The sequence below is a fragment of the Neoarius graeffei genome, chromosome 10 (assembly GCF_027579695.1).
Source record: "Neoarius graeffei isolate fNeoGra1 chromosome 10, fNeoGra1.pri, whole genome shotgun sequence".
Taxonomy (NCBI): Eukaryota; Metazoa; Chordata; class Actinopteri; order Siluriformes; family Ariidae; genus Neoarius; species Neoarius graeffei.
Genome location: NC_083578.1, coordinates 4,087,668 through 4,100,611, shown reverse-complemented (window position 1 = coordinate 4,100,611; position 12,944 = coordinate 4,087,668).

Here is a 12,944-nt window from a genome sequence, read left to right as displayed (position 1 = left end):
CAAGCATTGGTCTGTGGTCAGAGGGTGGAGTCAGGGAAGGTAAGTGGCAGAATCACTGCACCTGAGGTCTATTAACGTGTGTTTGTGTGTCTTCCCCAGTGACCGCACCCTATTTAAGGAGAGAGCGAGAGCAGAGGGGAGCTCTCTCCCCAACCAGATGACTTGTGTGTGTGTGTGTGTGCATGCATGGTTGGGAGAGTTGATTTTGCGTCTGAAAAGAGCAAAATAAAAGAGTTTTTGAACTTTATTCTGGCCTGCTGTCTTTCTGTGCTCCTCCCCCTCCTACGAACTGCCACAGTGTACAAATGGAGGAAATTTAAGACCATTGTTACCCTCCCCAGGAGTGGTCGACCAACAAAGATCACTCCAAGAGCAAAGCGTGTAATAGTCAGCCAGGTCACAAAGGACCCCAGGGTAACGTCTAAGCAACTGAAGGCCTCTCTCATATTGGCTAATGTTAATGTTCATGAGTCCACCATCAGGAGAACACTGAACAACAATGGTGTGCATGGCAGGGTTGCAAGGAGAAAGCCATTGCTCTCCAAAAAGAACATTGCTGCTCATCTGCAGTTTGCTAAAGATCACGTGGACAAGCCAGAAGGTTATTGGAAAAATGTTTTGTGGACGGATGAGACCAAAATAGAAATTTTTGGTTTAAACGAGAAGCGTTATGTTTGGAGAAAGGAAAACACTGCATTCCAGCATAAGAACCTTATCCCATCTGTGAAACATGGTGGTGGTAGTATCATGGTTTGGACCTGTTTTGCTGCATCTGGGCCAGGACGGCTTGCCGTCATTGATGGAACAACGAATTCTGAATTATACCAGCAAATTCTAAAGGAAAATGTCAGGACATCTGTCCATGAACTGAATCTCAAGAGAAGGTGGGTCATGCAGCAAGACAACGACCCTAAGCACACAAGTCGTTCTACCAAAGAATGGTTAAAGAAGAATAAAGCTAATGTTTTGGAATGGCCAAGTCAAAGTCCTGACCTTAATCCAATGGAAATGTTGTGGAAGGACCTGAAGCGAGCAGTTCATGTGAGGAAACCCACCAACATCCCAGAGTTGAAGCTGTTCTGTACGGAGGAACGGGCTAAAATTCCTCCAAGCCGGTGTGCAGGACTGATCAACAATTACTGGAAATGTTTAGTTGCAGTTATTGCTGCACAAGGAGGTCACACCAGATACTGAAAGCAAAGGTTCACATACTTTTGCCACTCACAGATATGTAATATTGGATCATTTCCCTCAGTAAATAAATGACCAAGTATAATATTTTTGTCTCATTTGTTTCACTTTATCTACTTTTAGGACTTGTGTGAAAATCTGATGATGTTTTAGGTCATATTTATGCAGAAATATAGAAAATTCTAAAGGGTTCACAAACTTTCAAGCGCCACTGTGTGTGTGTATATATATATATATATATATATATATATATATATATATATATATGTGTGTGTGTGTGTGTGTGTGTGTGTGTGTGTGTGTAGGGTGACCATTCGTCCGGATTTCGTCCGGACAGTCCGGTTTTAGAGCTGTCTGTCCGGACGTCTGTCTCGCGTCCTCACTTTTTGTCCTCATTTCGGACCCTCAGCCGCCACCGTTGCATCAATCTTCACAAATCCCCGCCCATTATTTACACTTGCTATTCTGCGATGACATACAGGCAAAGATAGCCTACAGGGATTTCTCGTATACAAACATTCGCGCTGCGCGCGCAGCTGATGGAGCCTCTGCAGCCTCTGATTGGCTGGAAGCTGCTGTCACTCAGAAGCTGCGCTCACGCGATTCACTGATTTTTGCTCCTCCGAGCTGCGCGCGCAGTGCGAATGTTTGTACGGAAAAACCTATGAATGTTGGCACGCATGCTGTTGAACAATACTCATGCCGAAACGAAAGACATCCTTTAAAAATGCTTGGTGCTTAGAGCATCGTTTTGTCGGCAAAAGCCAAAAAGGAGAACACTTCGCCTTCTGCAAGCTCTGTCGCATTGACATTGATGTGGGGAGCAGAGGGAAAGGTGCGATAGACAGACACGCGGACACAGACCGCCACAGAGAGAATGCCAGCAGTGCTGGACAGTCATCTTTAGCATCATTTTTTGCCCCAACAGCTCTACCAACCCCAATCGATGACAAAACCACTGCTGCTGAGCTGACTAAATTGTTCCACACCATTAAACACCATCACTCGTACACATAGTTCGAATTACGGGGGGTACTATACTCCCCAATGAAGACCCAGTACCCCCCCAAAGAGACAAGTTTGGGGGGGGGGGGGGTGTTCCGATTTTTTTTTTGATATTGTGAAAAGGAATATATAATTCAAACCAACTCCCATTCGGCATTCTTATTGTGGGAACATTTTAATGTAAATTGATTTCAGACAGACACCCCTATTGTGGACCGTACCATTTTTAGTCACCGCAGCGCTAGAACGCGCTAGAGCAGGGCTTTCCAAAGTGTGGGAGAGTCAGCCCCCCCCACAGAGAGCAAATAAACAACAGCGTCCCCCCCCCTACAATTTTTGTTGTTGCTATACTTAATGTTCCATTCGTATTTAAAAAAATGGGTGTTGTACACATTTTTATTATTTTCTTTTACACATTTTAAACATCTGTGCTTTTTTTAAACATCTTGTTTTACACATTTTAAACATCTCATAGCATCGTTAGCTAGCACCTCTTGGCAGACAACACACTGTGGCAGTGGAGCATCTTCAGATCCAGTCCATGAAAATCCAAACTTTAAATAATCGTGGTCATACTTCCTTCTTTTTTTGCTTGGCCCAGACTCTGTCTCCTCACTCACTGTAGCTTTAGGTACTAAAAATCGATCCATTTTGTCTCTGGCAAAGGCTAGCTGAAGTTCGCTAAATGTCCGCAATAGTAACTTATTCTGGTTTATTTTTCCTCACGTTGCGCCCCCCCGAAGAATTCTGGCGCCCCCTAGGGGAGACGCGCCCCACACTTTGAAAAGCCCTGCGCTAGAAGCAATAGCTTCTAGTCCACACCGTATTCAGCTGATTCATCAGATACAGTCCATGGGTTTGCAGCAATTTATACAGTCTGTGGTTTGCAGCAGAAGACGTGCATTGGTAATGTTAGTTGCTAACCAACTTTTAGCCTGTTGAAAATGTGTTATTTTACAACTTTTATTTATTAAAGTGATGTGTTCTTTCAGCTCATGTCACATCTTTATACATTGAATTACTTACCCACTGAGGCCAGAAGGCTACAGTGGACGGACATTAACGTTAGTTACCAACGTTAGTTAGCAAGATAAGCTAAGTCTCTATTTAAATCAAGCTTATTACAGTGTGGTATAGAAACAATTCTCATTTCAAAGGAGAAGAACTCCATATGTTTCCATTCTCATTTTATCATGAATAAATTGTGCCCTTCTGAAATTCATTTGGCACATAGGCCCATCCTGTGTGTGTGATTAGGCACAAGAAGTTCTGATGTAGGCCGAGCTAAGCCTATGCAAAATTACAATCAGAACCTCTGGGGGCTGGGGGCAACATAAAAAGAGCCAGGTAGTAGGCTAGCCTAGGCAAAATAGCCTAGTACATGGATGTTTTCTATTGTTTTTACTTACATTCCTTTTGTATTATTTTTAAGATGGTCATAGTTTCATCTGAGTACCCTGTTTGAGTTTATTCACAGAGACAGTAGGCCAAACATGAGGAAAAGAAAAGGGCCAGACATCAGGCATTTTTTTGGTGCTAAAAGAGTAAGTAGTAAATATTAGCACTAAGATCTACAGACAATTACAGTACAAGTGTAGGTGCAGTTTGGTTTTATACACTGTTCATGTGAATAAAGAAAATGGGTTCCCAGCAGACAGGAGAGGCACAGCAGGACGAAAGAGAGCAAGACATTCAGCAGGACTGTTCTGCACGTGTGTATATACTGTATGTGACTCATTTGTAGTGTTGATACCCAGTTTGTTCTGACAAAGAAGGTTATCAGGTTGTACTGCTGTTTTTCTTCTGTGGTAGTACTGTATGGTTTGTCATGCTTCTTAATGACATTAAAAATTATTGTTCAGAGTTATTGTGTTGAGTTACTGACACCGACTTCCATAGACGAGACGGGACAGGACCGAGGGGGCGATTGATATGATGGTGGACCATGATGGTACCCCCCAATTATGGTGGTGTAATTCGCACTCTGCTCGTACAGGAGTTTAGACTGCTCTGCAAAAGTTGACAGGCAGGTATGTTATGGTCTTGACCATCATTTTCCACATTTCTCTTTTTGATAGGTGTTCCAAGTTAATAAATATATATTGACTTCATACGTTTTTTTATAAGTTTTTCTTACCCCCGTAACGCGACGGTGTCCTAACTTTAGGGCCTTTGTCCTCACTTTTGGACACAAGTGTCCTAACTTACAGACTCATGTCGGTGGTCACCCTATGTGTGTGTGTAAAATGGTGAAACAGGTGATAGGTCGAGTGAGACACAAACAGGCTATCATAGACTCTGCAGAATCAAAGACGAGAAACAGGAAATCAGGGATCAGGAAACCAGACAAGGAAATAAGGCTCAGTAATGTGTCAGCAATGCAACTCAATACTTCGCAAAGTAAGTGCATTTTCACAGTTTTTATTTTGGCGCGCTGATTGCGCCTTAATCCTGTGCAGGTGCGAGTGGTTTACGGTGCGTGTGCAAGAGTCCGCTTGCCATGTGCGCTGTCCAGAGCGCGCCCAAGAGTCTATCTGATGCACACGCCAAGGTGTGACACTCTTGCATGAAATTAATACAAGAATGAATGTTGATATAAATATCTTATGCCAAATTATTATGGCATGTTACAAAAAATAAAGAAAAAATCCAAGCGCTCGTCTCCAATTTATGAATCCAAATGGAGTTAATATACGAGTCTGAGTCCAAGTCTGAGTCACCAGTGCTCAAGTCCAAGTCGAGTCATGAGTCCTTAAAATTAGGGCACGAGTCAGATTCGAGTGCTATGAGCCTGATACATAATAATAAAATACATATACTCATTAAAAGCTACACTTAAGTCAACAGTAAGTCATTCTAATAAATAATATAATAAAAAAAGAACACGATGATGACAAAAATAACAATAATGTCGATAAAATTAATATTTAAAGAAGAACAAAGCCTAATTATTTACTATGAAGGAACTTTTCACCACTCTTTTAAATTTCTTGAGAGTTGACAGTGATTGAATGTCATCCAGTAAAGAGTTCCAGCTGTGTAGACACGAAATTTGAGATCTTAACAGTAGATCCCAACTGTCATTATTCATTTTATACCACAGCAAATTGCCAACAATTACAGCTTTATATTTAATAACAACAGATCATATATATATATATATATATATATATATATATATATATATATATATATATATATATATATATGTGTGTGTTTATAGTCACACGCAGTGTTATGGAACATCCACGAAACAAGTAATTTCATGTGCTCTCATGCTTATGCTATAGCAGCTATAAACAGTCGTTCCCTCACCACTCTTTTACAATCACAGCTTCACCTCTGACTGTTACAAAGCGCTGACACTGGAGACTCCTTCCATAAATGTTAAACATCTCCTCACGGAAATCTCTACCATATGAACAATTAAAAAGCTTTTGTCAGACATTCTTTGAATTAGTAATAATTATTAGCTTCGTAAATGTTTCTCTCTCTGTCTCTCTCTCCACACAAACAGAAAAAAATATGATATTTACTCGTATATGAATTTAGCCTACACAGGCTATAACTAGGGTTTAAAAGGGAATTGTAGCTGATGTGTCTGTTATTACTGGGAATCAGACATCAGCATCTTTCAGTCTCTTCTGTTCGCTTGGCTTCAGTAGCTACTCTGCTTATGCGTTTGTTAGCATCACATTAAACATGATGCATGCAACTCATTTAAAACCAATGGCATGGCGTCTAAATATACTAGTTTACAGCATCAGTGTCATGCTGTCTTGGGCTTGATGCTCCATTATCGTTTTTCACCAAATAATATTTATATCAGCAACACAAGACCTCAGTGTATTAAAAGTGTTTAGCCTCTTTTTAACAGTAGCTTCGACTAAGACTGGACTAGATGGTACTGAAGTTTTGTTTGAGGTCATTTAATATTGTTTTTCCCCAGAAACTGATGATGTAATATTATATCTGTCCGATGACTGACTGGCTCGCATGTGAAAATGGTTTGATGAAAGTCAGACTGTGACAGACAGTGGTTGTGGTTGCATTTTTAATTCCGTAATGTCAGCTTTCTGTGGAAAAACCCCAGCAAACTGGTTTGGTATTTGGACTTGGGAAGTGAAGCCACAACCATCAGTAATGACAGAGAACAAGTTTCTGTTCTTATGAACATGTCAAGGCCTGATCTTGTAAATGTGCAAGACATGCAAAAAATTATAGAACAAGGTAAAATCAGAAGTCATGGTCATCACATTTTATTTGAAGGAGCATATAAAGTGATATAATGTGTGAAATTTCACAACAACCACTTTTTTAAACATTGTTATACAAACAACTGAACACAAATCAACAACCAAAATTGATATTTTATGAGACTAAATACTTGTCTTTCAGATTATCAGTAGCATTAAGTGACTTCTGTAGTTCATAATTGTGTGGAGTTCATAATACTTTATCCAACCCTCTTTGCCAGTAAAACAGCACCGAGTCTCTCCGATAACATTTTATAAGGTTGGAGATCCAGAGCAGGGCATCTGAGCCCATTCCTCTTTACACAATCTCTCCAGATCATCCAGGGTCCTCGACCCTCTCTTGTGCTCTCTCCTCTTCAGCTCAGCCCACAGGGTTTCACTGGGGTTCAGCTCAGGGGACTGAAATGGCCATGGCAGAAGCTTGATTCTGTGCTCAGTGAACCATTTTTTGTGTTGATTTGGACATCGGATGATTGTCCTGCTGGAAGATCCAATGACGACCCAGTTTTAGTTTCCTGGCAGAAGAGCCAGATTCTGATTTAAAGTGTCCTGGTATTTCATGGAGCCCATGATGCCATGGACCCTAACAAGGTTTCAGGGCCTTTGGAGGAAAAACAGCCCCAAAACATCACAGAACCTCCTCCATATTTTAAAGTTGGGATCGGGTTCTTTTCATTATAGCCATCCTTCTTTTTACATCAAACCCACCGCAAGTGCTTACTGCCAGAAAGCTCCATTTTTGTTCCATCAGACCAGAGAACATGGTTCCAGTCAAAGCTGTAGTAGCATTTCAGGTGCTTCAGGTGCTTACATTAGCAGTTAAGTGATAGAAAAGGCTTTTTTCTGGCATCCCTTCCAAATAATCTGTTGGCATGGAGGTGGAGTCTGATGGTGGTTTTGGAGACTCAGAAACCCCAAGATTTTACTTTTTCTTGTAATTCACCAACAGTGATCCTTGGGGATTTTTTATTTTTTTTGTCTCTCTTACTGTCAGTCCTGCGTACTGTAGTGCGTGCACCTGAAGGTGTGCCCTGGGCTGCGCACCCATTGAGTGGACTCCAGCACGCACGCCATTAACGACACGCACCTGAACTTAATTAAGGAGCTATATGTGCACCTATTTAAGGACTGTGCTGATGCACAATCAGTACGCATTACTGAGCCTTACCTCAGCCTGCAGTGTGATCTGTTCTTGACATCATCATCATCCCACCACCACCTGGCCATGAAGACATTGTCATCCCGCTGCCCAGCCAGGACCATAGCAATGCACTGACAGAGCTCGAGCCCATGCCTGAGTCCAGTCCACAGTCCAAGTCAAGTCCTCAGTCCGAGTCAAGTCCAGAACCCAAGTTGAGTCCAGAGTCTGAGCATGATTCATGCCTTGAGCCCAAGTCATCCCCAAAGCTTGAGTCCAGTTTCAAGCCCAAGTCAAGTCCAGAGCTTGAGCAAACTTCCAGCCCTGAGCCCAAGCCAGTTCCAGAACTCAAGCCTGAGTCATCTCCTGAGATGGAGCCAGAGTCCATTCCAGAGCTCAAGTCATCCCCAGAGTTTAAGTCCAGTCCGAAGCCCAAGTCAAGTCTAGAGCTCGAGCACGCTTCCAGCCCTGAGCCCAAGCCAGTTCCAGAACTTAAACCTGAGTCATCTCCTGAGATGGAGCCAGAGTCCAGCCCAGAGCTCGAGTCCAGCCCTGAGCTCGGGCACACTACTAGCCCTGAGTCCGAGCATGATCCAGAGCTCAAGCCTGAGTCATCTCCTGAGCTGGAGCCAGAGTTGAGCCCAAAGCTCAAGTCATCTCCAGAGCTCGAATCCAGCCCAGAGCTTGAATCCACTGTAAGTCCTGGATCCGAGCCACGTCCAGGGTCCAAGTCAAGTCCTGATTCTGAGCATGATTCCTGCACAGAGCCCAAGTCATTTCCAGAGTCCGTGTCCAATCCAAAGTTTGAGTCATCTCCACAACTCGAGGCCAAGTCCAGTACAGAGCTCGAGCCCAAGTCCAGTCCAGAACCTGAGTCATCTCCAGAGATTAAGCCCGAGTCATCTCCAGAGCCTGAAACCAGTGAAAGTCAAGAGTCCAAGTTTTGTCCTGAACCTGAACCTGAACCCCCACTGGAGCCAAGTAGGATGGATTTTTGCTCCCGGAGGATATGTATGTATATAAAACTACACCCCCGTGGTGTGATAAAAGAACAGACTAAAAAATTATTTTTAGTTCTTTGTAGCACCAACAAAAAGATTTATTAAAAAAAAAAAAACGAGGAATAAAATATTGCATGTCATGATCTCATCTCATTATCTCTAGCTGCTTTATCCTTCTACAGGGTCGCAGGCAAGCTGGAGCCTATCCCAGCTGACTACAGGCGAAAGGCGGGGTACACCCTGGACAAGTCGCCAGGTCATCACAGGGCTGACACATAGACACAGACAACCATTCACACTCACACCTACGGTCAATTTAGAGTCACCAGTTAACCTAACCTGCATGTCTTTGGACTGTGGGGGAAACCGGAGCACCCGGAGGAAACCCACGCGGACATGGGGAGAACATGCAAACTCCACACAGAAAGGCCCTCGCCGGCCCCGGGGCTCAAACCCAGGACCTTCTTGCTGTGAGGCGACAGTGCTAACCACTACACCACCGTGCCACCGCATGTCATGATGTTACAGGAAAATAATCAACAATGGGATTGCGTGAAGTGGAGTTCCCGTTAACAACCAGAAGCTGATTATTTTTCCTCTAACAGCACAGCTCCAACTAACTTACCATAGAAATTTGCCAACAACTTTTTTTTCTAACAATTTTCTATTTTTTATCACTCAACAACAACAACACATTGCACTTTTATCCATTTATACTTATGTTTAATATGTTGTTGAACATCTGAGAAATATGCTGGTTTCTGTTGTCACTTACTTTATAGCAGCTGGAAACAGTCATTCCCTTCACTGGTATCTCTTCACTCCCTCTTGAAGTTAATAAGAAAGGAAAAAAAAAAACACTTGTCATGTCGCAAAACGTAAACTCCTTTGTCCTGAAAGAGCATATCAACAATTATGTTACTGTTTGTTTTAAATCCACTCATTATTACTGTTAGATTATGTGGAGCCTCCACCGTCCCTGTGAATGAGAATGAGTGCATTAATTTAAGCTAATAATTTACATTACAGCTGGAACAACGGTCAGATCTGTTACAGAAAATTAATCAACACCTTATTCAAGGATTGCTGATAATAATAATAATAATAATAATAATAATAATAATAATAATAATTATTATTATTATTATTATTATTATTATTATTATTATTATTATTATAATAATCAGAAGAAGAAGAAGAAATATTTTAGTCCCTAATTAGTGAAGTCAATATTTTTATATTAAAATATGGAACACACATTACATTATTGCCCTTTTATTAAACTTTTATCATCTTTAAGCCTTGAAATGCAGAAGTCACTTGACGCCAGCTTGAACATAAAGATCTAAGATAAAGAATGAAGTCTAATAAGATGTGAATTTAGGTTCAACAAACAATACCTTAATCAATCCCTTCTCTGTATTCCTTAACATAATGAGCAACCAAACAAATTTTAGTCACATATATGCAGTGTACTGTATATCACCTGCTATAAAGTACATTACACTTGATCTGTATTATTCATAGAAGTGCAAAGGTTCATGTCTCAAAGTCGAGTACTTTCCATCTGTTTTCATCTGAACTGATAAGTTTTGCATGTGAACACATCACGAACAAAGACAGGGACATCTAGTGGAGGTACTGAAGTGTCACCATCAGACTATATGCATAGCAGCACAGTACAGGTATAAGATAATGAGCAACATTATAGCATCAGCCTTAGAGTAAAGGTGTGTGTAAATGTTTTTTGTGGCCAAGCTGAATTAAAAATTCCTGTGAGATTTACAGAAGTTTGATTTATACCATCATTGGCTGTACATCACTAGCGATGATGATGGCTTCATTAGGATGCACAGAAACGCGATGGGCCACGAGGCCCACATAAGAGCGCACCAGACTTATTCTCCTTTCCTAATGAAGCACCTTGTACAGTAAGGTAAGACAAACAATGTCATGCCCCTATCATGTTGTCTCTCTGGACCTCCAGACCCGATGGCAAGTGGGGCACAAAAGTGCCACAGACCTGATGGTATGGAAGTTTCCCTGCAGTGACAAATGACTTGCTAAATGATGCCATCCGTTGGCCATTTGAGTGGCTTTTCCGCATGCCATCAGGTGGTGTGTCATTGACCCTGTTGGGTTCATCTGCCACACTGCACCGAAAAGCGTCCTGCTGCCAGCACCTTATTGGTGATGTACTATTTAACTCATAGCTGGAACTGAGGCAGGTGCTACCACTCCAGGTCAGAGCGGACCTGGGAGCAATGGTGATTAAGGGGTAACTCTACTTTCCCCAATACTCAAGTCTTCCCGGACCTGAGACTCACCACTGGTTGCAGTTTAAAGTCATACCCAGTTTGATTTATATATAATCACACCCACAAAACTCCTTGAAAGGCAATGCTCACAAAGAGCAAAAAGCAACAAAACAACCACCAAATGGTAAAACAGCGCCCTCTAAAGGCTGCATGCTGCAAAATCTTCCAGTAATGCAGCTCAGTCACTGCAGCAGGGTTGGGGCCATTCATGAATTAAACTGAGAACTCATAGTAAAGTCCAATTCACTTCTTCGGATTGGACTTGCATGCAGCTAAACACTCGGTGAAAACATGAATTTAACTGCATTTAATCTAAACCTGGGGCGGCACGGTGGTGTAGTGGTTAGCGCTGTCGCCTCACAGCAAGAAGGTCCTGGGTTCGAGCCCCGGGGCCGGCGAGGGCCTTTCTGTGTGGAGTTTGCATGTTCTCCCCGTGTCCGCGTGGGTTTCCTCCGGGTGCTCCGGTTTCCCCCACAGTCCAAAGACATGCAGGTTAGGTTAACTGGTGACTCTGAATTGACCGTAGGTGTGAATGTGAGTGTGAATGGTTGTCTGTGTCTATGTGTCAGCCCTGTGATGACCTGGCGACTTGTCCAGGGTGTACCCCGCCTTTCGCCCGTAGTCAGCTGGGATAGGCTCCAGCTTGCCTGTGACCCTGTAGAAGGATAAAGCGGCTAGAGATAATGTGATGTAATCTAAACCTTCAAGGAACCTTAAGTTTAGTAGTGTATTTAAGTTACCTTTAAGACCAGCCCTTAAATTTAGTAGTAAATACTATGTAGTACCTTTACTGAACTTTTTTAATTCATTAAATATACTAGTAACTTTAAGATCCTTTATTGGTATTCTTAAAAGTAGTAGTGAATTTAAATACATTTTAAATGTTAAATTTAGCGACTTTGTGACATCTTACACGTTCTATTTAACAGCATTTCGTTATCATTAAGGCGTCATGGAAAGCCACTTAAAGTTATACGATAAGAATTCTAAAAGTTAGAAGTAAATACACTGAAATGTAATATTTCGTGAACTTTTAGGATACCTTAAGAATATCTTAAAGCTGTTAATTTGTCTAGTGGAAGGGAAATGGAATTGAATTCAAATAAATTCTACAAAATTCCACTTTCTAAGACAAATGGACTTGATTTGCTAAACAGTGTACATTAAAAATTGAGTCACATAAATAACAAACATGGCGGCACAGTGGTGTAGTGGTTAGTGCTGTCGCCTCACAGCAAGAAGGTCCGGGTTCGAGCCCCGTGGCCGGCGAGGGCCTTTCTGTGTGGAGTTTGCATGTTCTCCCCATGTCCGCGTGGGTTTCCTCCGGGTGCTCCGGTTTCCCCCACAGTCCAAAGACATGCAGGTTAGGTTAACTGGTGACTCTAAATTGAGCGTAGGTGTGAATGTGAGTGTGAATGGTTGTCTGTGTCTATGTGTCAGCCCTGTGATGACCTGGCGACTTGTCCAGGGTGTACCGCGCCTTTCGCCCGTAGTCAGCTGGGATAGGCTCCAGCTTGCCTGCGACCCTGTAGAACAGGATAAAGCGGCTACAGATAATGAGATGAGATGAGAAATAACAAACATATGAAATAAATACAAAAGTAATGTACGCTTCTTTTATGCATGTTGATTTCTCAAATGAATTTATTTCTTTATTATGAAAAATATGAATGTTGTATTTGCATTTTTGTCACTCTGCACTTTACTGTCGGTAACATTTTCCTAAATTTGATTAAAACAACATTTCCCAGAATTCCACACATCCATGCAAGGTGAAGGTTCATAACCTATGAGTATAAATGAAGGCCAATTAGGGCCATGGTGTAGGTGTGAGACTCAAGATTTTGTGTTAGATGCTCTCCTAACATATTATTATTAACTATTTACAGGCCTCCGAGACATTCAGCCAAAGTCTTTCTTGAAGAGTTTGGTGAATTGTTATCAGTCATTTGCTTAGAGTTTGATTGTCTTATTATATCTGGGGATTTTAACTTGCATGTAGATAATACTGATAACATTTATGCCAAAGACCTAT